General features: G+C 45.7%; 1 long non-coding RNA gene across 2 annotated transcripts; it reads right to left on the bottom strand.

The window, feature by feature from the left end:
• Window positions 1–84: 84 nt before the first annotated feature.
• Window positions 85–27,915, bottom strand: LOC124089726 (uncharacterized). 2 transcript variants are annotated; one of them, XR_009226298.1, is made up of 8 exons: window positions 27,787–27,915; window positions 26,918–27,007; window positions 21,731–21,852; window positions 20,614–20,767; window positions 20,282–20,445; window positions 15,901–16,040; window positions 15,491–15,601; window positions 85–922 (listed from the first exon to the last, which is right to left on the bottom strand). It is a non-coding gene; the product is annotated as an uncharacterized LOC124089726 (long non-coding RNA). The 2 variants fall into 2 exon arrangements; XR_006850843.2 differs by lacking the exons at window positions 26,918–27,007; window positions 27,787–27,915 and adding an exon at window positions 22,469–22,639.

The raw sequence follows: 27,915 nt of genomic DNA, 5'->3' as shown, positions 1-27,915 counted from the left end.
CAACAGAAAACATATTATATATATATATATATATATATATATATATATATATATATATATTACATTTGAAATAAAGGACCTCAAATACCATCTTGAACATTCCTCCCTTCACAAATAAAGATATCTAGGTTCAGGCAACCTAAATGGGCTGCCCAAAGTAATGTGTCCAGTCAGGGCCAGAGCCGGGCCTACAGCCACCATCTTCTGAATCCAGATGTTGAGTTTTTGTATTATCCAGGCTGGTATTCACACCATGTGCCACCCCGACAGCCTCCCTGGGACGATGCCCTCTCCCCGACACATCTCACTTTGAGTGAGGATTATTCCCATCCAGGAACCCTGGATGCTGAGGGTAGCCAAATGTCACACAGTAGGTAGGGAAGCATACATAGAGGGGACAGTGACCACAGAGGACTCTAGGGAGAGCTTAAGGGGGAAGGCAAACGGTTAGGAAACAAAGAGCAAAGACCTCAAAACATTCTGACTGGGAAAATTTGGACATTTCTGGTTCTATTGGAGGAAAAGCTAAAAGTAGAGGTGTAGGCAGAGCCAGGAAATGCCAACACCCATGCTCTGTACTCCTGTCTTCCTTCTCACGACCTTGTTCTCTCCGGGACACCAAGTTCTTCATGAGTAACGCTTTCTTTTTTTTTTTTTAATTTTTAATATTTATTTTTTTTAGTTCTCGGCGGACACAACATCTTTGTTTGTATGTGGTGCTGAGGATCGAACCTGGGCCGCACGCATGCCAGGAGAGCGCGCTACGGCTTGAGCCACATCCCCAGCCCATGAGAAACGCTTTCTTCAGGAAAGAATCTCATGGGCACATCCACACTGAGGTGGAGCTGACCGAAAATTCTCTCAGGTTCCACAGGACAGAGCCAGAAGGGACCCGAAGGGACCAGAATATTGCCATCCCAACCTGGAAAAGAAAATATACAGAAGCTAAGTGATAAGCACCCTCATCATCGTCTACGCTGTGGGCCGAGAATGTAAATCAAAGCACTTGAAAACTGTCACTCAGGAGGTACCCGCAGGCGCCACCTCCCTTCCCAGGAGAGCTCCCTTCCCAGGAAAGCCTGGCACAGGGAGGTGTTCCCAGGGCTGGATCCAGCGTTATTTCTCTCATACGTCCTTTGGGATGCTCTGCCACAGCCTTCACCTGGAGCCACTTCCTGGTCCTCCCAAGTGTCTGGAACCGTATTCCTTCCAAAAGGCCATTACCCCTTCTCTCCTGGAACTTGGCAGGAGTTGGGATGAGACAACACCTCCTCTCCTTTGCTTGGCCATCAGAAGACTAAAACACCAAGCTATAGTTATATGTGAATTAGAGAAAACGAAAATGAAATGATTATCTAGGCTGGACTCTGAAGGCAGACTCTCTCAGCTCCCAAGGGAAGCATCTAAGGCTCAGATTTTCACAAGGAAGAGGTAGTGTGCAGGGTGACCATGTTGCACAACTCCTGGGGGCTGCTCTGTGGATGTGACAGTCATACAATGGCTCTCCTGGCATTGTGGGGGTGTGACCCACAGCCTAAAGGCAGCATTGCCTTGTCCCTAAGTCAGCCCACCTACACTCAGGTCACTCACATGTCCTCGAGCAGCTGCTCCTCAAGTGTCCCTGTCCTGAATGCCTCTCTCCTTCAGGAACCCTCTCTCTTTTCCATACAAAAAGGTCTCGGCTTCCTAAGTCAGTCCTATTTAACTGTCTCAGGTAGAGCTATTCACGCAGCCTACGGTCAGCACCAGTATGTTGGTTGCCACTCAGACTTAAAGATACCAGGGAAAGCAAGGGTGCCAGATGATGGGTGACTATAGGTCCCCGGGTTCTCCCAACAGTGTTCTAAGGCCTAAACAGGTGGGAGAAAGAAGGGTACACACGGGGTAAAGATTCTTGCCCTACCCTTTTGGTCAGTGAGTCCCATTATTGTACAAGCATTTGATTTTCCTCTCTTGTGGACAGCCAGCCCCACAAAAGGGCTACACTGGGGTTGACTTGCCATTCCATCAACGACCAACAATAACCTGCACAATTCTCCAGAGAGAAGAACCTCTCTCTAACACATGCATTTTTAACAGGGACAATATTGCTGTTGGATCTTAACTATTACAATAACTCATGATCTCTAAAGCATCACAGTATGTGAACAGACGTCTATGGAAGAAAGGAGGAAATGATAAAGAAATCAGTGTATAGGAAGACTCCTAAAGGGAGTGGTAAATGGGGGGGGGGGGGGCGGGGGTGTTGATAAACACCTCTCTAACCGAGGAGGAAAATGAATGGAGGAAAGTTTCTAATCCTTATGTCCATAATAGTTATTATTATCACCACCACCATCATCATCATCAAAACATGTTTTGCCCATCCCCTAAGTTAATCCCCTAACAATCTTAAGGGATAGTATTATTATACTCATTTAAGATGATGAAACGGAGCCTTAGAGGTATTGTCCAAGGCCACACAGCTAGTAACTAGCAAAGGCATGATTCTAATTATCCACGAACCTAGTTCATGGTTTCAACCTTCCTACATCATCATCCCAGTAAAAGGGAGGTGAACAACAGTGAATCTCTAAATTCTACCATTTACTCCATCAAACCAAGTCCGGCTCTAAGACCATGCACAACAGCAAGATCCTAAGAAAGGAGACACCTGGGAAAACTAGATTGGGATAAGGATGGGAAGGGAGGCTAACTCTCAAGAGAGTTAGCCTCTTCCTTCTAGTCTAGGAGGCACAGTGGGACTAGGGACCTTGAACCTGGGGCAGAGAGAGAAATGAGAAGAGGAGCATGGCCCTGGGGTGTGCTCAGCTACTGCTACTGAAACCCCAGCATGGGCTGCAGCCAAGCCCAGGAGATGGGGTGACCTTGATGCAAACAGAACTTCCCTGGGCAATGATTCTGCAAATATAAACATGGACTCACCACATGATGGGTTCAACCAGTTCATGTAAACACTGAAGGGAGAAAAAAAAAATTCAAAGAAAAAATATACTCACAGAGATGGAGCAGGGAAGTTTTGTGACTCAAAAAAGAGAGGCAAGTCCAGGGCTACAGAATTCTCTGGGCCTGAGACAAGGTCACAAGGGCACTTCCAAACTTGCACAAAGGGAACCTCAACCCCCTCATAGTGTGGGAAATCCTTTGTCAAGGGCAGCAAATCCACATGTGGCTGGCTTTTCCCCTACACCAAAAGCCATTGGGCTAGACTTCTGCAGTCCTGGAACAGGATGCATTAGATGTCAGGACTTCCTAATTGCCAGGTGCCTTCCCAGAAGAAAGGGAACTCAAAACGAGTATCTAAGCTGAGGAACAGTTGCACTACTTGGAGGCAGGGGGATAGATGGAATGAACGCTGAAGAAAGAACACACCACTCCTCCCTGCCCCTACTGTTTGTGTGGGAAAGAGGACGCCTTCCTCGGTAGCCCTGTGCTATCTATGAGGATGCCAGCAGAGTCTCTGGGTTTTTGTTTGTTTGTTTGTTGTTTTGTTTTGTTTTTGCAAATAATCCAGGCTGAATCTGTAAAAAGAGCTGCTCTCCAGAGCACTTGTAAATACCATGCTCTCCTGGGCCAGAGGGTTTTGACAGAACTCCATCTCTGGCTTTCCAAGACACCTATTACCTTCAAAGAAGCCAGCCACGGAGAAGGTCGGTCACAGGTCCCAGTAGACAGTGGGGGACATGATGCTTTGTATTGCTGTCATGGTCTCCCCAGCATTTCCAGAAAGAAACACACACACACACACACACAGAGAGAGAGAGAGAGAGAGAGAGAGAGAGAGAGAGAGAGAGAGAAAGCTGTGGGAAGCTGCAGCAATCAGGGCAGTCAAAGGTCCAAAGAGGGCTGCAGATGTCTCTCCCAGCCACATCCCTGCCCTGGAATTCATTCAGGGGCCAAGCCTCTTGCTGGCTCAGCAGGACACCTGCCCATCTGGGACAGGAGGGAAACTGAGGGAAAGATACTTGGGCAGGCAAAGCCTAGTGGACACTGGAAGAGACTGGGAGACAATCTAAAGAAGGAATAAGGACAAGTGCTTTTCAATGAACATTGAGCAAACTCAGGGTGCTCCACATGGGTCAGATCAATAATGGTAAGTCCCAGAGCAACAAAGATACTGGAGGCAACCCAGTCCAGTGGACTCCTAACTCCACCACGTCTTGGCAAATCACATGACTTCTCTTACTTGGGTTTTAAAATGGGATTAATAATAGTAGCATCTCATAGAGCAATTATGAGCATTAAATGAGTTAATTTTTGTGAAGCTCTGAGAATATTTGAAGTGCCTGGCAGATAACAAGCATTATTAGCATTTGCTAAACAAACACAAGCTCCTATGAATTTGCCTAGGGTTTAATGCCAAAGGGCTTCTCTCCCTATTCTTCTTTTATTCATTCATTTGTTTGCTTAACAAATATTTATTGAGTGCCTTCACTCTATCAAGCTCCTGTGTTCATACTGCCACTATTAAAAATGAGCAAAACCAACCATGACTTCCCACTCTTGGGGCTTAGAGCCTGAATATCATCTCTTTTGATTAGCTTTTCCTCTGTGTTCCTCCAGACTTCTGTCAGGTTAAACCGGCCCAACCTAGATCAAATCTTGCCTGGGAGCACACACCCCTGAACATAGAATCTGAAAAGGAAAAATTGCTTATGATTTTCCAGCTGCCCCGGTCTTCAAGCACAGGAGAGAAAACTGCTGGAATCACCAGAATGAGCCCCAGGGTTCAGAACGCAGATGAAGCAGACCAGACTGCCATGCTCGGCATCCACACCCGCCATGACAGAGCGTCCTCCACTGCAGCGGTCCCAACCCCAGAAACTGCATTGCTCACATGTCCACTCAGTGGAGGTTTGGGATGTGATCTGGGATCTATTTCACCTGGTACACTCATTCAAGACTCTGAGTTGAAATCAAGTTATGAGGAACGAGAGGACCTATATGGAAGGTCCATTTACCTGTAGCAAAAGCAGGTGGACCTGGGGCAGGTGGTAGGGGCTGCAGCTTTCTGAGGCCGGCAGAAGCAGCAGCTCCCATAGCAGCCCACTCCTGGAATCTCAGCCTAGAATCTTCCTTCCTCCCTCCTCCCAATGGGCCCATGATGCATCTATACCACCTCACAAACACCTTTCAGCCAACACTAGCTGAAGTGTGACTAGAAGTGGGAAAACCCCGCAGAAGAACTGACCACTCCAGCCATGTAACTATGGGTGAGCCAAGCCCTAAATCTAAGAAGAAAATAAGAAAGCCGTATTCCCTAGGTGCTGGAGACGGTGATATTTATTTAGTTATTCTTTGGCTAGAACCAGCAGCAGAACCAGCCATGAGAATTTAACAAATCCCTCCTTGGCATTTTTCTTCATAGTAAACCAGGCAGAGAAAAAGTGAGAAAACTAAAAATTGGTTCAACCACTCTGGAAAGCAGTATTATGATGCCTCAAAAATCTAGGAATGGAACCACCACTTGGCCCAGTTATTCCATTCTTCTGTACATATCCTAAGGGTTCAAAATCAGCATACTACAGCGACACAGCCACATCAATGTTTATAGCAGCTTGATGCCCAATAGCTAAGCCACAGAGCCAGTTTAGGTGCCCTTCAACCGATGAATGAATAAAGAAAATGTGGTATATATACACATTGGAGTATTACTCAGCCATAAAGAAGAATGACTTTATGACTTTTGCCAGTAAATGGAGGGATCTGGAGACTACCATGCTAAATGAAATAAGCCAATCCCCAAAGAACCAAAGATTGAATGTTTTATTCTTTGATACGTGGTAACTAACCCACAATAAGGGAGGAGGATTAAAAAAAAAAGAAGAAGAAGAAGAAGAGTAGTTCAGTGGATTAGACAAAAGGGGATGAAGGGAAGGGAGGGGGCATAGGAAAAGGAAAGACAATGGAATGATTCTAACATAACTTTCCTACGTACATATATCCATACACCGCGGTGGGTCTCGCCATCATGTACATCCACAAGAAATTAATTAAAATAACTATGGGTAAATAAAAGAGAGATCATCAGAGAGAAGGGAGCAGGGGGAGGGGAAGGAGAGGGACTGGGGACTGAATTAGAACAAGATATAGTCCATGCTTTTAAAATTTATGTCAAGATGGATTCTGCTGTCATATAGAACTGAAAAGAACCAATGAATTAAAAAAAAATAAAAATAAAAAACTGTGAAATCTCTTCTAACTGCCAGAGGATAGGGTCAGTCCTATTCTCAGGCTGATCCCCTGCTGTGAACAATAAAACTCTCTCTTTTCTCAAAAAGAAAAGAAAATGAAAGAAAAAGAAAAGTAAAAAAGAAAGTGGGAAGCTCTTGGCTGCACAGGCCATGGAGGGAGTGAAGGAGAGCAGACGTGGGCAGCACCGCACTCTTCCCCTCCTCACCCTAATCCTGCCAGACTTCTCTCGAACACATCCCAAGTGTGTGTCGCTGCCCCAGGTCTTTGCCCTTGCTGTCCTCTCTGCTGGGAAGTGACCTCCTGCCCTGTGTCCCCATTCCTTGGTCTCTGCAGCACTGATCAATTATTTTACTGATGGGTTTACTTGTGTTTATGGTCTCTTTTGCCCCCTTAGGACATGAGTCCTGGGAGGCCAAGAGCTCTGGTTTGTTCCTGCTGAATGCTTCCTTGAAGAACAAGCCTGGCCAATGGAGGAGGCCTGAGACTAACTTGTTCACAGACTCTGATTCCTCAAAGCCCTGCTTCCTAAGGGCAGGGGCTTTGGAGTGGACCCCAAAGGGCCAGGAGACAGACAGGGCTGCAGCCCACCCCAAGCCCATCTTGAGAACAGAAGGGACTCATGGGTTAAAACCAGAAGGTCAACGGCAGGGAAATCCTTCTGCCTTCAGAAATTAATAAGCTAAATCAGATGGAAATAAACTTAATCTTCTCTTTCTTCCCTTATTACCCTAATTGGTTTAAATTTGTGGCAACTTCCCAGCATTCTCACAATGGAAACAACTCGTGTTGCGTTGGAAGCCCAGAAAGTAATTACCCTGTGGTTTTATTCTAATTCACTAACAGATACTCTTCAGCTTAAAGATCCCTGAGAGGGAAGGAGTAAATAATGAAGATTAGAAAATGCTTTTTCCATTCCTCTGCTGGTTGAAATTTTTAAACTATGACAGAAATAATTAGTTAGGACGCTTTTCTTAAATTAAAAAAGCACATAGCTTAGAGTACAATGTAAAATGTAAATAAACAGATGCAAACATAAATACAACTGGCCATCTCATTGGTGAACCTTTAGCGGGTTTCAAACATTGCTGAATACAGCCTTGGTTTTATTCCAGCACTGAGCAAATTAAATTCTTTTTTGATTATCCTAACTTGGACATAAATTCTCCCCGGGGCTTATCCTAAGTCGAGTGTGCTTTGTGTCTTCATAGCAGTTTTTGTTTTAAAAAAAAAAAAAAAAAAAGAGAGAGAGAGCACAAGGAGCCTCCAACCAACCCTGGTCTCTTTCTAGCAAGCGCGACCTTGACTGTCCTACTTGCAATTTATTAAAGAAAAGTTCAATTTGTTCTTTTAAGTCCCTCAGCTCCTTTCCTATTTCCTTTCTCACCTTAATGCCTGCCATGGACACAGAATGTCCTGTTAAGAAAAGCATCAGTGACAGCTGTTGACACCAAACTGGTGATGAACGGGGAAGAACACTATTTAAACAGGCAAGAATACATTTTCAAAAGACACGTAAAGTGATTCTCTACCATGTTCTCTCTCACACACCCACAGTACCCAAATTTACCTGCAAGATCCTTTGAAAGTCCTGAATAACAGCAAAACAGAGACTAACACATTTCCCTCAAAAGGAAAAGATTCTGGGAATAGCCACCAAGGACCACAGGTGACTCCTTCCCTGTGCCATCCCCTCTTCCTTCTCAATTTGGTGATGTGGTCTTGGGTACAGGAGGCTGTCCTCATCCCCAGGGCTCTGAAGTTGAATCTACCACTTGCCACATAGTGGGGAAAATTTTCCATAAGTCCATCTACAGAAACATATTTTCAGAGCTTGGTTTGCAAAGAGAGTTAGAGAGGTAGAGGAAGGGAGCCCGAGAACACAGAAGAAAAGGGGTGTGGACACCCCAGGCCTACCAGTCCACGATGTCCATATTTTCTGTTGTGTTTCTGTCTGCACAATACATCTCTAGGTGCTGAAGCCTCTGAGTGGCATGACCCCTACCTCCTCTCCAAGTTTCTTCTTCCTCCTTGGTGGCTCCTCAGGCTAGAAGAAACCTCCGTGGATCATCTGTGGCTTATAGATTACACAAAAGCAAACAGTCCTCCAAATTTGGGGGCCAATACGAGCATGTCAACTCCTCATTTTCCAAATACTATGTCAGTTAGGGGAGCTCCTGAGGACAGTGGTGGAGAACCCAAATCAAAGGGGCTGAAACTATCAGGAGAGCCATCTTCTCCTGTCACCAGAACAACAAAGGTAGATGGCCTTAGGCAGTGGCACATCAGCAGACAGATGATACCTCAAGGTATCTTGAGGCACTCCCTCTCTATCTTGATCTTTCCCTCTCTCCAGCCTTCTATCCATATTGTCTCTCATGACTGGAAGAGACAATTAGTGGCAACAGAGATGAGAAGCTTTCACATTCCAAACAGAGAAAGCAGAGAAATTTCTGCCCCAGAAGCAGAAGTTAAAATCCTTCCATCATCTAATCTACTGGGCTATATGTCACCAGGTTAGACCAGGGGTTTTCAAACTTTTCTGACTTGGGACCCTTTAAAAATTCTAACAACTGTGTAAAAGTATGGAGAGCTTTCGTGCAGGTGGGTCACATCTATCGATAGGTATTAGAAATCAACACTTGGGAATTCTTCTACTATTTATCAATTCATTTTAAAGCAATTATATCGGGCTGGGGATGTGGCTCAAGCGGTAACGCGCTCGCCTGGCATGCGTGTGGCCCGGGTTCGATCCTCAGCACCACATACAAACAAAGATGTTGTGTCCACCGATAACTAAAAAATAAAAATATTAAAAACTCTCTCTCTCTCTCTCCTCTCTCACTCTTTCTTTAAAAAAAAAAAAAGCAATTATATCCTCATTTCACAGTATACTTTGTTAGGAAAAATAACTGTTTTTTAAAGAATCTAGCGAGAAGCATGACTTTGTTCCTCATTTTGGCATCTCTGTTTCATTTCCAGTCTAATAGAAGGCGGCTGCACACCCCCTTCTGCTTCTGTGCTCCCTCTGTCACAACCCCACGTGACATGGAGCCTCTGGAAAACTCCAGGGTGTCCTCAGGAAGGAAGGACAGTGGAAAAGGCAATGAAGGGCTTAGTAAAAAGTATTTTTGATGTCCCAGACCCCTTCCAGGAACTGATGGCCACAGCCGTGGGACTGCTGGCTGACCAACCAGGATGGCCCTCTGCAGTGGGGGACGGGGTGGAGACCCAAACAAACGGGAACCTGATGGAAGTGGAAGGGACCCTGGGTTTGGGTAGAAATCATCAGTGTCTCCTTCACAGATGTTACACGCAGACATAAACAACTGCCATCTCCTATCCCCTCCATTTTCTTTAAAAAGAGCCTTTTGATATCAAAGATACGGGATGAATAGAATTTCACGATAAAAAGTAGTAGCTTTGATTGAATATGTATCATTTTACGAAAAATTTACGTTGATTGGACATGGACCAAGAGGGAAAAGGAAGCCTATGTGTAGATGTTCTCTGACTTGAGAAGGAGGGGGATGGGGTGGGTATCAGCAGAATAGAGACCAAATGGGGAGCAGGTGGGAGCAGGAAGGATGGATGCCATCATCAGGACATGCTGAGCTTAACTCAGCCCTGGGAGTCACACTCAACACTCTGACAACTGTGTGTAGAAGTATTTAGATCTGAGGAAAAGATCTCAGCTATACATAGGAAAAGTTCTGCAGGCTTGAGGTATGCGGATCCTAACTGAAGTCTTGGGAGCAGAGAAGGTGGTCCAGGGGGGCAGGTGAAACAGGAGACCAGAAGAGAAGAACCCTGGGGGCACCCTGTATCTTTAAGGACAAGTAGAAGAGAAAAGACAGGCAAAGGATAATGAAGAGAAGTTTCCAGAAAGATAGGAAGGCATGTTCCAACTGATGGTCTGGAGAGAGTTCAAGAAGGAGTGTAAAAATGGCGGAGATGGTATGTGGGAGCCCAGCCTGAAGGACTGCACAGGCCGATTGTGGGTAGCTTTCCTGGCTAATCTCTTTCCTGAAGTGCCTGCAGCCTTGAGCTTCCTCCCTATTAAAAGACAAAAACAAAATACAAGAAACCTGCACCGATAAAAGAATCCCTAAAAATATCTGCAATGGCACCCAGTATTCTGCTGTATGGGTGTGCCGTGGTGCAATGGTAGTGCCCACAGTACAGTGTTAAGGGAAGAAAGCAAGACACCAGCAGGGGAGGAGGAAGATTCCGGCTGGGGGACCCATCCATGCGCATTGGTATGCAAAGAAAAAAAAAAATGTCCACACATAAGCGCACACATGTGTGGAAATGCAAGCACAATAAAAGAAGGCCCCAGGGGCGTGCTTGTCGGGGTTGGGCTCTTCGGTTTAGCTGAGCTGTGTGCAGCTGCTAGCTCTGTGATGAGCTTTGGAAGAGATGGGGGGACGACTTCAGTGCCAGGTGGCTGGGGAAGAGAGAAAAGAGAGAATGAGACAATTTCCACCAGGATTACAATGTTGGAGAAAGCACACAGATGTTTAAAGAGTGTGGACAAGGCAGGATTTGCTGCATGGTGTAATGCAAACATCTCTATCATCTCCCAAGGAAGTCTAGAAAAATCTTCATTATTCAGCAATGCTTTGGGAATCGAAATTGGGGAGAATACTGATTGTCCCCCAGATGGCACAGAACAGGGACCACAGCGGCACCCATTTACTTGTATTACCAAATAATAACACTAAAAACTGTGACTTCTTGAGCACTTGCCGTATACCAGGAGCTGCTCTAAGCCCTTGGCATGTACTATGTCACTAAGTCTCCACCACAGTCTCATAGCATAGGTACCATGCTTGTCCCAATTTTACAGATAAAGCCACTGAGGCAGAAAGAGCTTCATCACTTGTGCAAGGCCACAGAGCTTCAGAGATTTTGATTTTGGCCTCCACACTACTTTGCCTCTCGGCAAACTAAAGAATATGCCTGTCAGAAATAAGAACAAACCCTCAACCACACTTGTCTCTGAGTAATGAGAATAGGGGTGACTTCCATTTTCTTCTTTTTGTACTTCCTGTATGTTTCATATTTCCTACGGTGATCAGGAATCACTACAATAGTATGAAAATACAATGAAAGGATCTCATGACATCGTAACTACCCAAATGGCAGTTACATCTGATCAGAGCGTACAGGAGACCTCTCTTGAAAGGATTGTACACTGGAATAAAGAGTAAATTCATAAGGAGACCAATTTCTTACCAGAAAGTAGATTAGAAAGGCACTAAGCAACTCCGTGAGACAATAGGGCTGGGGATGTGGCTCAGTGGTGGAATGCCCTGAGTTCAATTCCCAGTGCCACCCTCCCATTGCCCCTCCCCAAAAAAAATTGCTGGTGGCAATGAGAAACTTAAAGAACCTGAGTCGCTGCCTTGTCTTTCTCAATACCCTCCTAATCTAGCACATTTCTCAATAAATTTCAATTAATTGATTAATATGATTTTCATTTCCATAGGTTATCTACAAAGAAGGAAAGAATTAAGACTGTCTCCCAGGAGGAAGCCGTAAAACACAGGGCTCCAGGGACACAGTGTCTGCCTCCCTGGAGATGTTCCCCCAGCACGACAGCTTTTGGGGCGTGAAGAAGCAGAGGACCCACCATGCTGACTCCAGCAACCCTTGTGGTTTGGGAAGAGGCAGCCCTAGTCAGGAATCAAATATGAACAAACGTCTAGGCCTGGGCTGAAGCCCCAGCTTAGATGGGCTTTTAGAATTGCAGGGTGTGATGGGACTTCGGGACTTCAGGTAGACAGCCCCTGCAGACCCTACCACAATGTCACCACTTGTCAACCTCTAACCTCCCTCTGACCCTATCTAGGACTATGGGGTCTGACAGGTTCCCCAAAGATCACATCCTACTAACAGATCCCTAGTGAGATGTTTAAGCCTCTTTGTCCATCCCATGAAGAACAGATGTCCTGGATTACTCTAGGACATAGAACCTAGTGGACATTCAAGACTTATTGTGCACGACATTCAGCTCAGCCCTCTCTCACACTCACCGGGACTACCATCTCTCATCAGAATAACCCAAACCCACGATCGTCGGTGCTTTTAGAATTCTTGATTCATTCCTCTAAGCAACAATATTTTCAAATAAGACAAAATCTGGCTAACTCTGTGAATGCGATTAATCTCCAACTTTCCTTAGGCATCCATTTCCTCCTCTGCGAAATGAGAAAATTAGACCCGAGAATCTCCCACTGAAATCTAATCCAAGACAAACACTATGAACCTGGGATCACTCTCGCTGGTACAGTGGCAGGTGGGGAGAGAGAAAGTACCCAGGATTTCATGGGAGTCAAACCTGAGCTCCAGGTAGCCATCACCCTGGCAAAGAGCAAAGGCTGTAAATGGGAAAGTGGGTGTGTTCACACTTGAGAGCTGGGAGGCTGCCAAGGGTCCAGGTACACAGAGCAAGGCCAGGCCTCAGCTCACTCAGGAACACGCCCACCTAGGGGGAGGGCCCCACTTGCCCAACAGCTGTCAGGGCTGGGGACAGGGTGCTCAGAGCTTTACACCAGAGCTTCAGAAGACACGTCCCCCTCGTACGGCTCTGAGTCTGCAAGAGGCTTGGGGCGGCAGGTGACTGTTGGGGGAAAACTTGGCAGGGTCTTTTTTTTTTTTTTTTTTTGAATATTTATTTTTTAGGTGTAGTTGAACACAATGCCTTTATTTTATTCATTTATTTTTACGTGGTGCTGAGGATTGAACCCAGAGCCTCGCAAGTGCTAGGCGAGCACTCTACCGCCGAGCCACAACCCCAGCCCTGGCAGGGTCTTTTCTAAGTGAGATTTCGAAAGCTTTTTTACAGGGCTTAGGAAAACCCTGGGCAGATCATCAATGAGGGAAGACGAATGGAAAAGTCCAAGGGTTAGGATATCAGGAAAAAGCAGATGAAAATAAGATCACAGCCAGGAAAATGCGACCCATGGTGTGAGCACCATGACCATGGCCCCAGGATGCCCCCACGGAGGTCCTCAGCCCTGTCACAGCAGGCAGCCTGTAGCCATGAGAAGCTTGTCTGGCTTCAAGTCCCATCTCACTCGTAACCCACAGTTGTGTGATCGGGACCAATCATTAACCTCACTAGGCTCATTTTCCTCATCTGTATAATGGGCAAAATAATACCCACCTCCTGAGGTTCTTAGGGGATTTAGTGAGATTATCCTAAAAAGCACTCAGTAAACCTAAACTGCACCCAGTCGTGTTAGTGATGCTGGCAGGAATCACAGCCACCATCGTCTCCTTAAACTTGCCCTTGCCTAGTCTCAACCCAACAAAATTGCTATTGCCCATTCCTGAAGTTCCAGAGTTTGAAGCAGATGATGGAAAGGGGAGGCGGATAGAAAAAACGGATCCCCAGTGATAAGCCAAAAGAAAGGGTCTTTTTCTTCTCAACAGCCTGCACCCAACTGTGCCTCCCAGGGCTCCTGGCACAGGGCCTGCAAGGGGCAGCCTGTGAACCCAGCACAGCTGAAGTGACCCAGAGGCTGACCTCCTCCTCAGGGACAGAAAGGGGGTCTGAGGCACAGAGGTGAAGAACACCCTCAGCAGAGATAGGAGAGGTGTTTCGTGGTTGATGTGAAAGGGGAGAAGAGGAAGATCATGAGCTCACATACTGTGCAGAAAGTAGAGTTCTCAGATCAAATACAGGCTCCCAATTACATCTGAATTTCAGATAAACAAGAAATAAGTCTGTAAGACAACTATGTCCTGAACAGTACATAAGGGAGACTGTGAAAATTGTTGTTTCTCTGAAATCCAAACTTAACAGGACGTTGCGTGTTTGTGTTTGCTAAGTCAGGCAACCTTGGCAGGAAGCAAGGTGACAGCAGGCTGGTGGGAGTCCTCTGGGGAGAGGAAGGGGAGGGGACTCAGCCTGGCAGGGCCTGGGAAGGGGGGATCAAAATCAAACAGTGTGGACAAGAGGAGCTCATGGCAAAAGGGAGTAATATCCAGACTATAGAAGGAATTCAGAAAACTGAACACACACACCCAAAAATTAAAAGTGGGCTTGGGACCTAAATAGACACTTCTTCAAAAGGAAACAGAAATGGCCAAGTATATGAAAAACTGCTCAATATTAATAATCATCAGAGAAATGCAAATCAAAGACACAATGTGATATCATCTTACTCCAGTTAAAATTACTACCATCAAAAAGACAAAAAATAGCAAATGCTGCTGAACATGCAGAGAAAGGGGACCTCCCGGACGGACACTGAGGAATGTGAAATACTACAGCCATTATGGAAAACACACGGAGATTCCCTCATACAACCAAAAATAGAACTGCCATAAAACCCAGCAATCCCACTGCTGGATATATATTCAAAAGATGAAATCACTATACTAGGGAGACATTTGTACTCTCATGCTTATTATAGCACTATTCTTTTTTAAAACAATATGGTGCTCTCTTTTTTATATATATATACCTTTTTTATTTTATTTATTTATTTTTTTTAGTGTGGTGCTGAGGGTTAAACCCAGTACTTTCCATGTGCTAGGCAAGTGCTCTACCACTAAGCTACAACCCCAGCTGGAATCAACTGAGAGCTCCATCAATGGATGAATGGATAAGGAAAATGTTATACATACATATAATGAAACATTATTCAGCCATGAAAAAGAATACAATCATGTCAATGGCAGCAACATGGATACAACTAAAGGTCATTAGGTTAGTGAAATAAGAAAGTCACAGAAAAACAAATACCATGTGTTCTTACTCATTTGTGGAAACAAAATGTCCATCTCATAGAAGAACAGAGTGGAACAGTGGTCACTAGAGACCAGTAGTCCTTAATTCTTCTCTTAAGAAGAAATAGTTAGTTCTAGTATTTTGTAGTATAGTAGGGTAACTATTGGTTACAATGATCTATGATATATTTCAGACTAACAAAAAAAAAAAGTAGTATGAAATTCCTGACATAAAAATGATTACCATTTGAAGAGACAGAAGTGCTTACCCTGACTTGATCATTACACGTGGTGTACACATATCAAATTATCACACAGTTCCCCACAAAGATGCACAAATATTATGTTTTAATGTTTAAAAGGGGCGGGGTGTCAATCAGGACTCCTGTGAAAGATGGCAAGGCTGGCCAGGCAGAGGCGAGAAGAAAGAGTTCTACAGGCCCGAGTGCAAAGACCTGAAACGCACAGCGCGTTCTGAGCACCCCTGGGACCCATGCAAAGGGCACAGTGGGTGCGGAGGCAGGACAACCAGACCATCTGCTAGAGTGACCCTTACCTGGAACACATCTGTGCAGAACTTCCTTACGTCTACAATGTGCCGGTCTCTTCCTGAGGATGCGGCAGTAAGCAGGAAGGCGAGCTCACAGTTCTCCTGGGCGACTCCTCGCTAGCAGGACCAGAGGGTGTTTCAGATAAACAAGTAAACAGTGACAAGAGCCAGAGGTGGCTGACTAGCCACCAAGCCCGTATTTACTTGGTTAATCTGATGCACCATTAGGTATTTCCCAGATGTCGTCTCCTGGAAGAAGCCTCCCCTAGCCCATTGGCCAGGGACAGGGGTCTCAGGCACAAGGCTTAGTACCTAATTGAGACGGAGAGTTTCCTTCTCCACACCACCCACCAGCCCACAGACCCCTGGGGAAAGGCTATTAATCCTCTAGTACCCAGCAGGCAATTAGTACTTACTACCAGCTAAAAAATTTTCTGTTGAAGAATTCTAGGTGCTTTGGATATGGGACGTATCCAGTTGATTCCAGCTGGGGTTGTAGCTTAGTGGTAGAGCACTTCTCCTGGTGGAGAAGCCGACTCCAGTCAGACTGATGGATCTGCAAATTCAGAAAGGATCGTGGGGTTCAAATCAGAGTTTTTAAAATTTCAATGTACGGACCATTTGTTGAAGAAGCCATGAGTGGGAGTGTTCTTGCCCAGGACAGTATAAGCATCATAGAGTTCCATAAGATTCTTTGGTTCTTTTAAGAAGAATCAACACTAGAAAACTTGAAAAAGAATTTTAAAAAGAAAACAGCCAAACCACACAAACAAAAACAAAATCCTCTTGGTGAATAGGGATTACTTTGGGCCTGAGATAGGTGGCTCACAGGATCAGAGGGAAAACTGGGCACCAGGTTTAGAAAAGCCAGATCCATAGCATGTCAGGATATTTGTGGAGTAGGGAAGAAAACCAGCATGCTCAGGAGCCGCTCCAAGCCCTTACTCACTTCAACTAAGTCCAGGAAGAGAAAACACAGCTGGCGCAACTCAGGGCACAGACCTGCTTCTCGCTTTTACAGGTCACCTTAACTGAGACCACGACTACACTCAGGGGGAATTCTGCACAGGATAGGATGTTAGAAAAAAAGAAAATGGACCCTGAGTGGCCAATATCCAAGTGCCCTTTATAATTATGGAGCTTTCCCAAACCGTCAGAATGTAAGTACAGGAACAGGTGGCCCAGGGATGCTACAGAATCTCCTTCAGCAATTTCTAAAGAAAAAAATTCATGAGCCCCTTCCTGGAGTTATTTGAATGGAACATTGACTAGAAATAGGAGAACAAGCCAGATAACATCTGTCACCATTCTTTATAGATCTACCCCCCAAAAATCAACATTTCAGGAGAACAAAGAAATTATCCATCAGTGTGTCTTTTGTATGTGGGAGTGGGAAGTCACGCCGTCTCATTTTTTTGGTGTGGTGGTGACAGAAGGGCAGGGGCTCGAGGGAATGAGCTGTTGGGATAACCAGTTTCAGGGTTAATGGGTGGCGTCTAATTTATGTACAGATGTGTGTTCAGTGTTGCAGGTGCACGTCAAGATAAACATCCAGACACGTTGCTGCGCTGCAGGCACGTTGCCCTCTTGTTGGAGCACCTGGGGTTTGCAAATTTGGAGAAGGCATCCCCACCCAAGCAACTGTCAAGAATGATGGATGCTGAACTCATAGGTGAGAGGGAGGCAGGAAAGAGAGGGCTAAGCTCTGGGAACCTACTCGTGTTTAGTTCCATTCTCCTTATCCTTAATTATCAGGGACTGGCAACTAGAAGTTCTATCCAGGATGCCCAGGAAGCCAAAACACCAGAGAAGTTATTGGAGAGGTAGTAAGAACAGCTTAGAAATTATCTGCGGGACAGAGGAGAAGAGGAGGGGGCTGATAATGGGGGACAGAGAGACAAGGGGGCAGAGAACCAAAGAGAGAGACCGAGAAGTGATTTTTGAATGTCAGGAAAGAACAGGATAATTTCCCTTTGAAACTATTGTTTGCACAAGAAATCCTACTCTCCAGCTGCAATACCAATCATCCTTCTCCTGATTTTCAAAGCTCAACAGTCTTTTCATGGCCTTCCCAAATTCCCCTGGCCAATTCATCTTTCCTTTCACTTCCCATTCCTTTGTTTCTCATTTAAAAGCTAAAGGAGACTGGCAAACAGGCATTCAAACTGTTACAGCCCACAGACACCATGTCCCCAAGTTTTAAAAGAAATAACAGCAGTCCTTTTCAATCCTCACCAGATTGAAAACCATTTTCACATATGCAATCCCATCCAATTGCCACCTCGGCCCTGTGAAATAGGTCAGGCAGGCAATGTCTTTCTTCCAAGATAAGAAAACCGTGATAGAAAAATAAAGACCTGGGTTCAAAATGATGCAGCCAGTCAGGAGAGCAGTGGAGGGGCAAAGCCCAATCTTCCCTGCAAGTTCAAGTTCCTTTCTAACACCACACTGCCTGAAGTCTGTGCTCTTCACCACTCAACAGAGGGAAATGTGATTATTCTGGAAAAGAGGGAAGGAGGTAGAACTGAAGCACTGCTCCTTAGGATGGGGATCCCCTGCAAATGCTCTACTGGTGGGGAGATACCATCCAATCCATCCATTCTGCAACGGTGCACAGAGGCATTGATACACAGCTATGTTGGGCAGGTGGCTGCTTCTCCTCCTCCATTGTGTAGCACTTATAAACTGGAGGGAAATGTGACCCATCCCCAACTCCAAAGACAGCCTCCAGTTGGTCTAAACCCATCAGACAATCCCATCAATTTACCATAAGAATTGGTCCATGGGGCTGGGATGTGGCTCAAGCCGTATCGCGCTCGCCTGGCGTGCGTGCGGCCCGGGTTCGATCCTCAGCACCACATACAAACAAAGATGTTGTGTCCGCCGAAAACTAATAAATAAGTATTAAAAAATTTTTTTAAAAAGAATTGGTCCATGGGTGAACAATAACCCAAATTTAATTCAGCTGGGCCATGCTTTCCCCTGGGAGTCATAGTGGCCGGTTCGAGTTGGCTTAATGAGAGTGAAGCCCAGGACCAAGGCCAACTTTATGGCTGTGACTGGCAGCCACACAGGCCCTGCACTGACTAGATCCCCATCATTGATTTGATTCTCTGGTTTTGTCTTCTTGAAGGTCTTCATAATCATTGTTAACTTAAGGGGCCCCAATTTTTTTCTTTCTTACTAAGCCTCAAACATTATATAGACGATTCTGCGCAGGACTTTGATTTGTTAATGGAAAGTGGAAACAAGGAAACAGGCGGGCTGGCTACAGTAGGCTGCCATTCTGCAATCATGAGAAAAACCAATCACGAGAGCAGAGCCAACATTCAGAGGAGGGCAGAGCTCAGAGATCACAGTGAGCTGCAGTCCGGGCCATGCCTACAGTCTACCACTCAGTTGGACTCAAGGTCTTACAAGCTAAAATATCCCTTTCTTGATTTAAGCATATTTCAAAGAAATTTTCTGTTACCTGCAACTGAACACATCCTACATGATACAAGCACAGAATGAGTAAGAGAGCTCTCAATGCAACAAATTGACATTTAGAGTCACAACAACAGGGCAGGAAGGAGTGACCTCAGCCACCTCCTCCACACATTCTGCACTCCACCACAGGTTTTCTATGAACTTCGTCCTGTCCACTCACTCCAGCACCTAGGGGTACCCCTGCCTCATTAGCAACTTGACCAAATCAGCACCTACTTTCTGACTCCTTGGCATGCAACACACTCAAGCCCTGAGGTGGGCTGAACCATTTATATGCCTTACAGCGTCGACTTGGCCAAGAGGCATAAAAATGGTAATGTTTGGAGCTGGAGAGGACCCTATAATTTTCAAATGGAAACAAAGCTCACAGGGTAAGTGACTTGTCCAGGGACACACAGTGATGCAAAGGTCTTCCGAAGCCCAGGAACCATTCACATGTGTCTACGTACAAGTTAAAAGATTCTATCTTTCTCCCTATTAAAGAAAATACATGGCCCAGTTGTAAAGGGTTTGGTACACAAAACTATTCTATCTGCTCCAAGACAGATTCTCCAGCTGTTTACAAAAGTCCAAATCAGCTCCGTGTTCTATTCTGAGAAAACTTATCTATTCCCTGATGGAATTTAATCATTCATATTCTGTACTGAATTGTCTGGGTTCACAACCTGAATTATTCCACTGACTAACTCTGTGATCTTAGGCAAGTTTTTCTTATCACCATGATTCAAATTTCCTCCTCAGTAGAACAGGATGATGGTATCTACCACAGAAAAGTGAAAGGATGAAATAGGTTAAAGAATATAAAGCACTATAACAGGACTTGCACATAGTCTGTGCTTAATGAAAGTTAGCTATTGTTACTCTTATTATTATACTCTCCCTTACAGCATTGCTCATGGGTTATCAAGGATATTGCTCATGATTACTAAGTTGATATTTTACTTTTTACAAATGTCTGCTTTACCTTCTCCCAAAAACAGCTTCAAGAGATTGATTAAATATGATTTCTACAACACCTAGGACAGGGCTCTGCTCTCAGTGAGTACTCAACAAAGAATTGTTGATTTGTTTTATTGTTGTTGTTGTTTGGTACTGGGGATTGAACTCAGGGGCACTCAACCACTGAGCCCATCCCCAGCCTTATTTTGTATTTTATTTAGAGACAGAGTCTCACTGAGTAGCTTAGGGCCTCGCTTTTGCTGAGGCAGGCATTGAACTCTAGATCTTCCCATCTTAACCTTTCAAGCTGCTGGTATTACAAGCGTGTGCCACTACACCAGGCTGAAGAATTATTGATTTGTGATTCACCTCCTCCTCTTCTGGCAGTTGGGATGTAAGAATTTCTTCTCCACCAGCTTTTAAAAAGCCTAGCTTTCTGGTTTGCAAGATGCAGAAGCCAACCAAGGTTGGGGTGCAGCTCAATGGTAGAAGACTTGCGTAGCACACATGAGGTCCTGTGTTCAATCTCCAGCCTCCCAAAAAAAAAAAAAAAAAAAAAAAAAAATTAAGGGAAGTTTCCAGGATCTCCTAGAAGTGGCAGGAAAGAACCTTGTTCTTTGTTCTAAGTGCACACAGGACCAATACGAACTGGGCTCCATTATAAATGAAGACATTTGCATTACATGTCAAGAAAAACTCACTGTGTTGGGGCTCTGGTAAACTTTCAAAGGAGGTCATAGTGTTTCTTTTCTGGAGATGCAGAAATGGTAGAGGCTGCTTTTATCCTAGATGGCTGGAATGAGATCCTCGCTGCTGTCAAGTGAACTGTCAGGTGTCTCATGTTCTTGTGTGGACCTGAAATCAAAGCAAAATAAAAACACAAGAGTCCTGGAAGTCAATGCCTCACAGCCCAGAAGATTCCCTGGAGCACCCACGAGTCACAGAAGCTGTGTCCAGGGCCACTTCTTTGTCTCCAGGGTGAGACAGGATTGGGGACAAGTTGTGAGGAATTAATGACATCTTATCCCTGCAGGAATCTGAGCTCCTTGGGAGAAAGGTGTGGTCTAAACACCAGGTATTGTTATAATGAATCAGAATTTCTTCCCTTCAAATCCTTTCTACACCTTAATACTCTTAACGATGAACCATTTCTAGGAAAGGAGAACAGGAGCCTTGAGACATCACTTTCCAACCCAGTGAAGTGTTTGGGTCCTTTCAGCCAGGCTTCCCAAGCTCTTTTCTTCTCGGGGATCAAATGCCTCCGAGTGTCCAGACACCCTTCTGTCTAAACAGGAAATTCCCTATTCCTGACCTCTACCTTTCCCTTCTTTTCCTTCCTCGGTTTTCTTTACCCTTTGACCTGAACATAATATAAATATTTAATCTCATTTAGTACCTGAAAAATTATCTTTATTTATTGTGTTTACTTAGGTGCAAGTTACTTAAAAACAAAACAGGAACTACAGGATTGGGTCAAATGGGTCTGATTTTTCCACTGGAGGTCATCCTTTTGGGTATTTAGATAATTGGCTAATTTCTACCCAAACATGCCACAGATTTTTCCAGCCATCTCGTTTTTGGTCCTTCCTTCCCACCACATCTCCTGACAAAATCCTACTCACCTTTCAAAACCTCTTTCAGATAACCCCCCTCTGTGAAGACTTTCCTGGGAGCCCCTCCTGTCCCCTGCCAGCTACCCTCCTCTGCATTCCCAGAGTGCTCTGGGCAGGCCTGGTGTGGGTCTTTTCACAGCATGCAATTCTCTGGGGCCTACTGGGAGGCAATAGGTGTCCAAGCAGGACTCCTGAATCACCCTACCTGGCTTCCCAGACAGTCTTGAGATGCCAGGCAAATGTGATCTTTTCTCTGGGCCAAAGATCTCATCTTGTTCATTTTGCTGTTGTTGTTGTTTCTGATTTTGAGGAGATTCTATGCAATCTCTGGGGAATGAATAGAGAAGAAAGAAAAGGAACTGAAACAGTATAATTAATAAAGAAAAAGCTTGGAGAAGTTAGAAGAAAGAGGGGAGGGAAAAGGAAGGGTTTTGTAAAAGGAGAAAATACATCATTTGAGAGTGGTCCAGATGTCAAATATCCAGCCCCTGAGTTAGCATCCCTCACTCCAAGACAAAGCTGCTGTGAGCATCTGCACTGGAGTGGGTTGTGGGCTTCTGTGCTGGGGTGGGGGTTGCTATGTCAGCTAACTCCATGCTCCCGTGCACCCATGAAGTCTTGGGCTGAGGCTGCGGTGCAGCGACAGGACGAGGCATGAGCGGGCAGGTTCCGCCAGCCTGCCCTGGCACAGTTCGCACAGTCTGCCTCTGAGGCAGGACCAGCCTTTCTGACTACCCCGCCCCCTCCTCTCCTAAGCCAGACCAGCATAGCCTCAGGCTAAGAGAAGCCTGTAGCTGTCAAGTTTGGGGATCAACTTATCCTTTTAACACAAAAGTCAGACCCTGTCATTCCCATCCTGAAGGCTCCACAGGTGCCCAGGATATAATCCAAGGATTTTACGATGGCCCCAGTGCCTGGCAGCTTCTCTGCACTCTGTTCCTACCTGGCCTTCTAGCTGTCTCTTAAAGATACAAACGAGGCTCCCCACTCCGTCGGCCTTGCACTTGCAGTTCCATTCTGAGGAGCTACTCCTCAGTTGCACAGCCTGCACCCTCGTTCATTCAGTTCTCAAATGAGCCCATTGGGAGGCATCTTCCATGACCACCTCTTTCTATGTTATTGTGAGACTGAATAAAAATTGTAAACAGGAGGGACTTCATAAACTGGAAGATTCTGTAGAAACCTGAGTCGGAGGCAACATGCTGTAGTGGAAAATCACTGAACTCAAAGCCACAGGGTTGAGCAGGGCCCAAGGACTGATTCCATCACTTACTTCCCCTGGGACTTTGGGCAAGTCATGTAACCTTAGTTTCCTTTTCTATAAAAATGGTCTGTTGTGAAATGGAGATAGCATATGTAGGAGCAGCAAGTACTGGTTCCCAGCACCAAGCAGATCACTGGTCTGGATCTGCTCATGGCCGAGAAGACACGGGAGCAGCACAGAACACCTGGTTCTGATGAGGCTTAAAAGGTCTGTCTGAGGAACAAGGAGGAGTCGGACTGAAGGGACCATAGGGAGAATGAGGAGGAGGTTGTGAAGAGCAGAAAAAGCAGTTTGGCCCCCAGAGTCACTAATGGGCATGAAGGATCCATTGATGGTTTTAGAGAAGGAAACAAGAAAAATAAATGTCCTCTGTGAGAAGTAGCTCAGGAATAGGGAATGCTCTGAAATCCTTGGGTTCTCCACTTCAGGGCTAGGAGGCACCCTACTAGAATGAAATGTGTGTTTCAGAGGACCAGGGCCTGACTAGCATCTTCTTTCTCATAGCCAGAGCTCAGAGCAAAATATCTATCCAGATTTCTAGAACTTGGACCTTGTATTAATTATCTATGGAGACATAATAAATTATTTCGGGAATTGGTGGCTAAAAGCAAAAATGAGCATTTATTATGTCAGTTTCTGCAGAATAGAAATAGGTGAGGGAGCCTAGGTGAGTAGTTTGGACTCCAGGTCTCTTGCAAAGTTGCGGTCAAGATGTCACCCGAGGCTGCTGTGGTCCTCTGAGGATCTGACTAAGGCTGGGGGTTCAGTTCCACAGCAGCTTCCTCACATGGATGGCAAACTGATGCTGGTTGTTGGTGAGAGGCCTCAGCTCCTCACCACATAAATTTCTCCAAAGTGTTGCTTGATGGTACTTGTGACACTGGAGGACATGGGCACCTAATCCCCACAGTGAGTGTCCGAGAGAGACTAAAGCAAATGCTACAGTGATTCTGTGGACCTAACCTCAGAAGACACTCACCATCACTTCATGGTATTCTGACCAATTCTGATCCTCCGGGAGAGGTCTAGATAAGAGGGTGATCAGGCATCACTGGGGGCCATCTTGGAGACTGGCTACCATGGCCAGGGAAGAGTGATGTTGAATAGAAAGATCTTGGAACCAAATAGACCTGGGTTCCAATTCAAGTCCTTGACCACTCCCTGTGTGACCTTCTTTTATATAAAACAGGTGCCAAATAATAGTGCCAATGTGGCAGAAGGGTTTTTTAAGAAGTCAGCCAAGTGGTGAGTACAGAGTGCTTAGTCCAGTTCACAGGTATGGAGCCTTGTGAAACAAAGGCGGCTTTGCTTATTGGTATAAGGGATGAGTAGGTGGGGCACAGTTCAACATTCGTGTGGTCAACCGAATAATGCCCTGCACCAAGGTATCCGGGCCTCATCCCTGCAATATGTGAGCACGTTACCTTGATGGCAAGAGGGACTGCACAGATATAAACCTAGGACTTGGGATGGGGATATTATCCAGATGAGCCCAATCATGTAACCACAGGGGTCCTTTAAGAGGCAGGCAGTAAAGACACAGCCAGGAGACAGCAATGTGAGAGCAAGAGCAGAGGACTGAGTGGCACAGCCAGGAGCCAAGAAACCCAGGTAGCCAACAGCTTGAAACCGAAAGAAGCAAGGAACAGATTCTCCCTTGGAGCCTCCAGAAAGAACCACCCCTGTCAACACCTTGGTTTGGGGATCACTTCTGGCCTCCAGAATAAAAGAAGAAACTTGTTCTCTTTTAATCCACTGTTTGTACTAATTTGTTATGGCAGCAAGAGGAAACTAACTCAATCCTTTGAGAGTGCCTAACTGACACCTGGGGCTTAAGGAGGAGGCTGGATGGGGAGAGAAAGGACAAAGGAGGAGCAGGAGGAAAAGGTGCACATTACTGAACCTCTAAGGACAACCCGCCACCCTCTTGCAAGTCGGGGTGAGCCCTAACTCTCCAGGTGCTGGAGGTGAGGGAAGGAATGGGTTTGGGACCCAAATGCAAATGAGGTAGAAAGCAAAGGGCAAGACAGTGATTTTGCAGCTGACTGGCCAGGCCATGGACTTGACATTGACAAGAGGTAGCTATTCCTCATGCCCTCAGCGGCCCTGCTCCAAGGGGAGCAATCTGCAAACTGTTTTCTCCCCTCTGAAAAAGGACACGGAAAGGCTCCAGGAAATGCCACCTCTAAAAACCTTCAGGGGGTGAAGAGGAGGGGGAAAGACAGCTTGTGTTCCTCTGTCCCACTTGCTGCTTTGTGACACTGAGAAAATCTGTTTTACCTCCACTGGCCTCAGTTCCTCTGTCAAATGAGACATTTGGGGATCACATAGGTGGACGCATACAGGATATTCCATACAACAGAACAGTAAGCAATTAGCACATGGTAGCTGTTATTATGGTAAGCAAGTTCATTTAGAAGCATTTATGAAGTACTTAATGTCTATGAGACAGTGTAGACGCTTGATAATAAGACATTGTCAGCTCCTTGTGAGTTTATGGTCAAGTGCAGGACACAGGCCATTCCTACAGGGCATCGAGGCCAGGCTGGAGAGTCCTAAGATTATGGGTACTCTAATAGGTAAGCAAAGAATTATTTCTGCAGCAAGACAGACTTCAACCCCACGGCAAACCTGAGAGTACTATCTGGGTCTAAAGACGACAATCAAAGTCTGGTCGTTCCTTTTCCACACCCCAAAGTCACCATGTGTAAGACAGCAGCTATGGCTGAGGATATGTAGCTCAGTAGTAGAACCCTTGCCTGGCATGCATGAGCCTTGGAGTCCATCTCCAGTACAACAAAAGATAGAGAAAAAGAAAGGAAGGAAGGGAGAAGGGGAGGAAGGAAGGAAAGAGAGAGAGAGAGCAACTGTTCTTGGTTGGTGTTAAGATTTCAGTAAAATAGCTGGGTGTGGTGGTGCACACCTGTAATCTCAGCAGCTCCAGGAGCTGAGACAGGAGGATCACAAATTCAAGGCCAGCCTCAGCAAGGCCCTGAGAAACTGTCTCAAAAAAGAAAAGAAAAAAAGACAAGAAATAAAGGAGGGGGGGGGTCTGATCTAGGGCTGTAACTCTGTGGTAAAAGTGCCCCTGGGTTAAATCTTCAGTACAAAAAAAAAAAAAAAAAAGAAAAAGAAAGAACAAAAAAAGGATTTCAATAAAATAATCCACATACTAATGGCTCCATTAGTAGCAGTTACTCTTATTAGTATAGAGAACCCAGGCTTTGGAATTATGCAGTTCTTTATTCCAAATCTAATGGATGCACTTACAATCTGTCTGATCTTGTAGTTTAAATTTACCAAGTATCTGCTGATCCTTCATGAAACCAGAATGATCCCCCTTACTTACAGAGATGTCATGAAGTTGAGAGAGATTTCATGCGGCGAGCCTGGCACTTGTAGATTCCGTAAAAGAGGGGTATGTTGGCCAGGCTCACCTGCAGGGAAAAGCTCCTCACACCACACAGAAATTGAATGACACTGGAGGGTCGTTCTGCTCCCTCAACTTTTGTTGCTCACCTGGTTGGCCCTGCTCGGAGAGATGGCGAAGGTGCTAAATTCTTGCTCCATACCAGACATGGCTAATAGAAAAAAAATAAATACTGAGCCATGAGCAGTGCCGGCCAGAATACCTACAGGATCCTCTGTTCTGTGCACAGCCACCTTCAGGCAGCCTTGCCAGGGTCCCCCTCTGGTCTGATGCAAAGGCAGTGCCTCCATCTTCAGGAGCCACACTGACTTCTCCCTGACAGAGGCTCTCATTGACCCTACTTGCAACCCAGCTGAGTGGGGCAAGAAGGCAGATGTGTCCTGTCCACAAATAAAACCCACATAATCTCCCAGGATAGCAAAGAAACAGAAGCTTCTATCTAAGTGCCTGTGTTTGGGGCTGGGCTGAGCTGTGCCCTTAAGAAGGGACTAGTACTATTATACCCATTTCCTGGTAAGTAAACTGAGACCCTGAGAAATGAAGTAGCTTGCTGCAGATGGTAAGAATCAAGATTCATATCTAGTCATTCAACTTTGGAAAGGTTTTAGTCTTTTTTTTTTTTTTTTTTTTTTGCTGCTGTAACTAAAGGACCCGACCAGAACAATTGTGGATGAGGAAAAGTTTATTGGAGGGCTCACAGTTTCAGAGGTCTCAATCCATAGACAGCAGGCGCCACTTCTCGGGGCTCAAGGTGAGGCAGGACATCATGAAGCAGCAGAGGGAAGAGGCTCACATGATGATCAGAAGGAGAGAGAGAGAGAGAGAGACTCCACTCAATAGATACAAATATATGCCCAAAGCCACACCCCAATTCCCACCTCCTCCAGCCACACCCCACCACCTCAGTTACCACTCAGTTAAGCCCTGTCAGGGGATTAATCACTGATTGGGTTAGGACTCTCACAATACAATCATGTTTCCTCTGAACCTTCTTACATTGGCTCACAAGTGAGCTTTTTGGGGACACCTCAATCCAAACCACACAGAAGCCTGATTTTCCCACCAGGGCATGCTGACACAGTCTGAGGGTCCCAGAGTGCCAGAAATTGCCCCCTAGCTAACCATGGACTCGGGGAGGCTAAGAGGTAGCAGATGCCCACATGGGCATCTGTGGAATCCCAAGAGGCTCCCTGCCTTGATAGGATCCAACCAGACTCTCTAGCCCCTGCAGGACCCTGTCCCTCCCTTTCCTTCAGAGCCTTCTCCATTGCTCCTCTGGAGAGAACTCTGCTAAATCATTGCTGGAGAGAAATCTGCTAAATCATTGCTGGAGAGAAATCTGCTAAAACCAACCCCTCCCCAGCACCCCCAGGTCAGTCCTGGGGAAAAGGCCTTCTTGGCTAAGGACACCAAAAACTTGTCAACCTTTCACAAGCGCTTCCCAGGCAGGGAATTAGAGCAAGAAGACAGAGGGGGAAGGAGGAGCCATTGACCGGCGCTTCCCCCCAAACACGGAGCCAGTCCAAAGCCAGTCCTGAGGGCTGGAGCCCAGCAAGTCGCAACTCACCCAGAGCTCTGCCCCTGCAGCTGCACCAGCTAATTATAAGGGAGAGTTGAAAGGAAGCCTCCAAACTTCACATGACAGTGCCATTTGGTCTTCACCCTCCTTCTCTCCTCCTCCCTTCCTCTTCTCTGT

The sequence above is a fragment of the Marmota monax genome, unplaced genomic scaffold (assembly GCF_021218885.2).
Source record: "Marmota monax isolate L192 unplaced genomic scaffold, Marmota_monax_Labrador192_F-V1.1 WCK01_AAM20220418_F8-fsc00041, whole genome shotgun sequence".
Taxonomy (NCBI): domain Eukaryota; kingdom Metazoa; phylum Chordata; class Mammalia; order Rodentia; family Sciuridae; genus Marmota; species Marmota monax.
The sequence above is the reverse complement of the archived record's forward strand: the minus strand, read 5'-3'. Positions and strand labels throughout refer to the sequence as shown.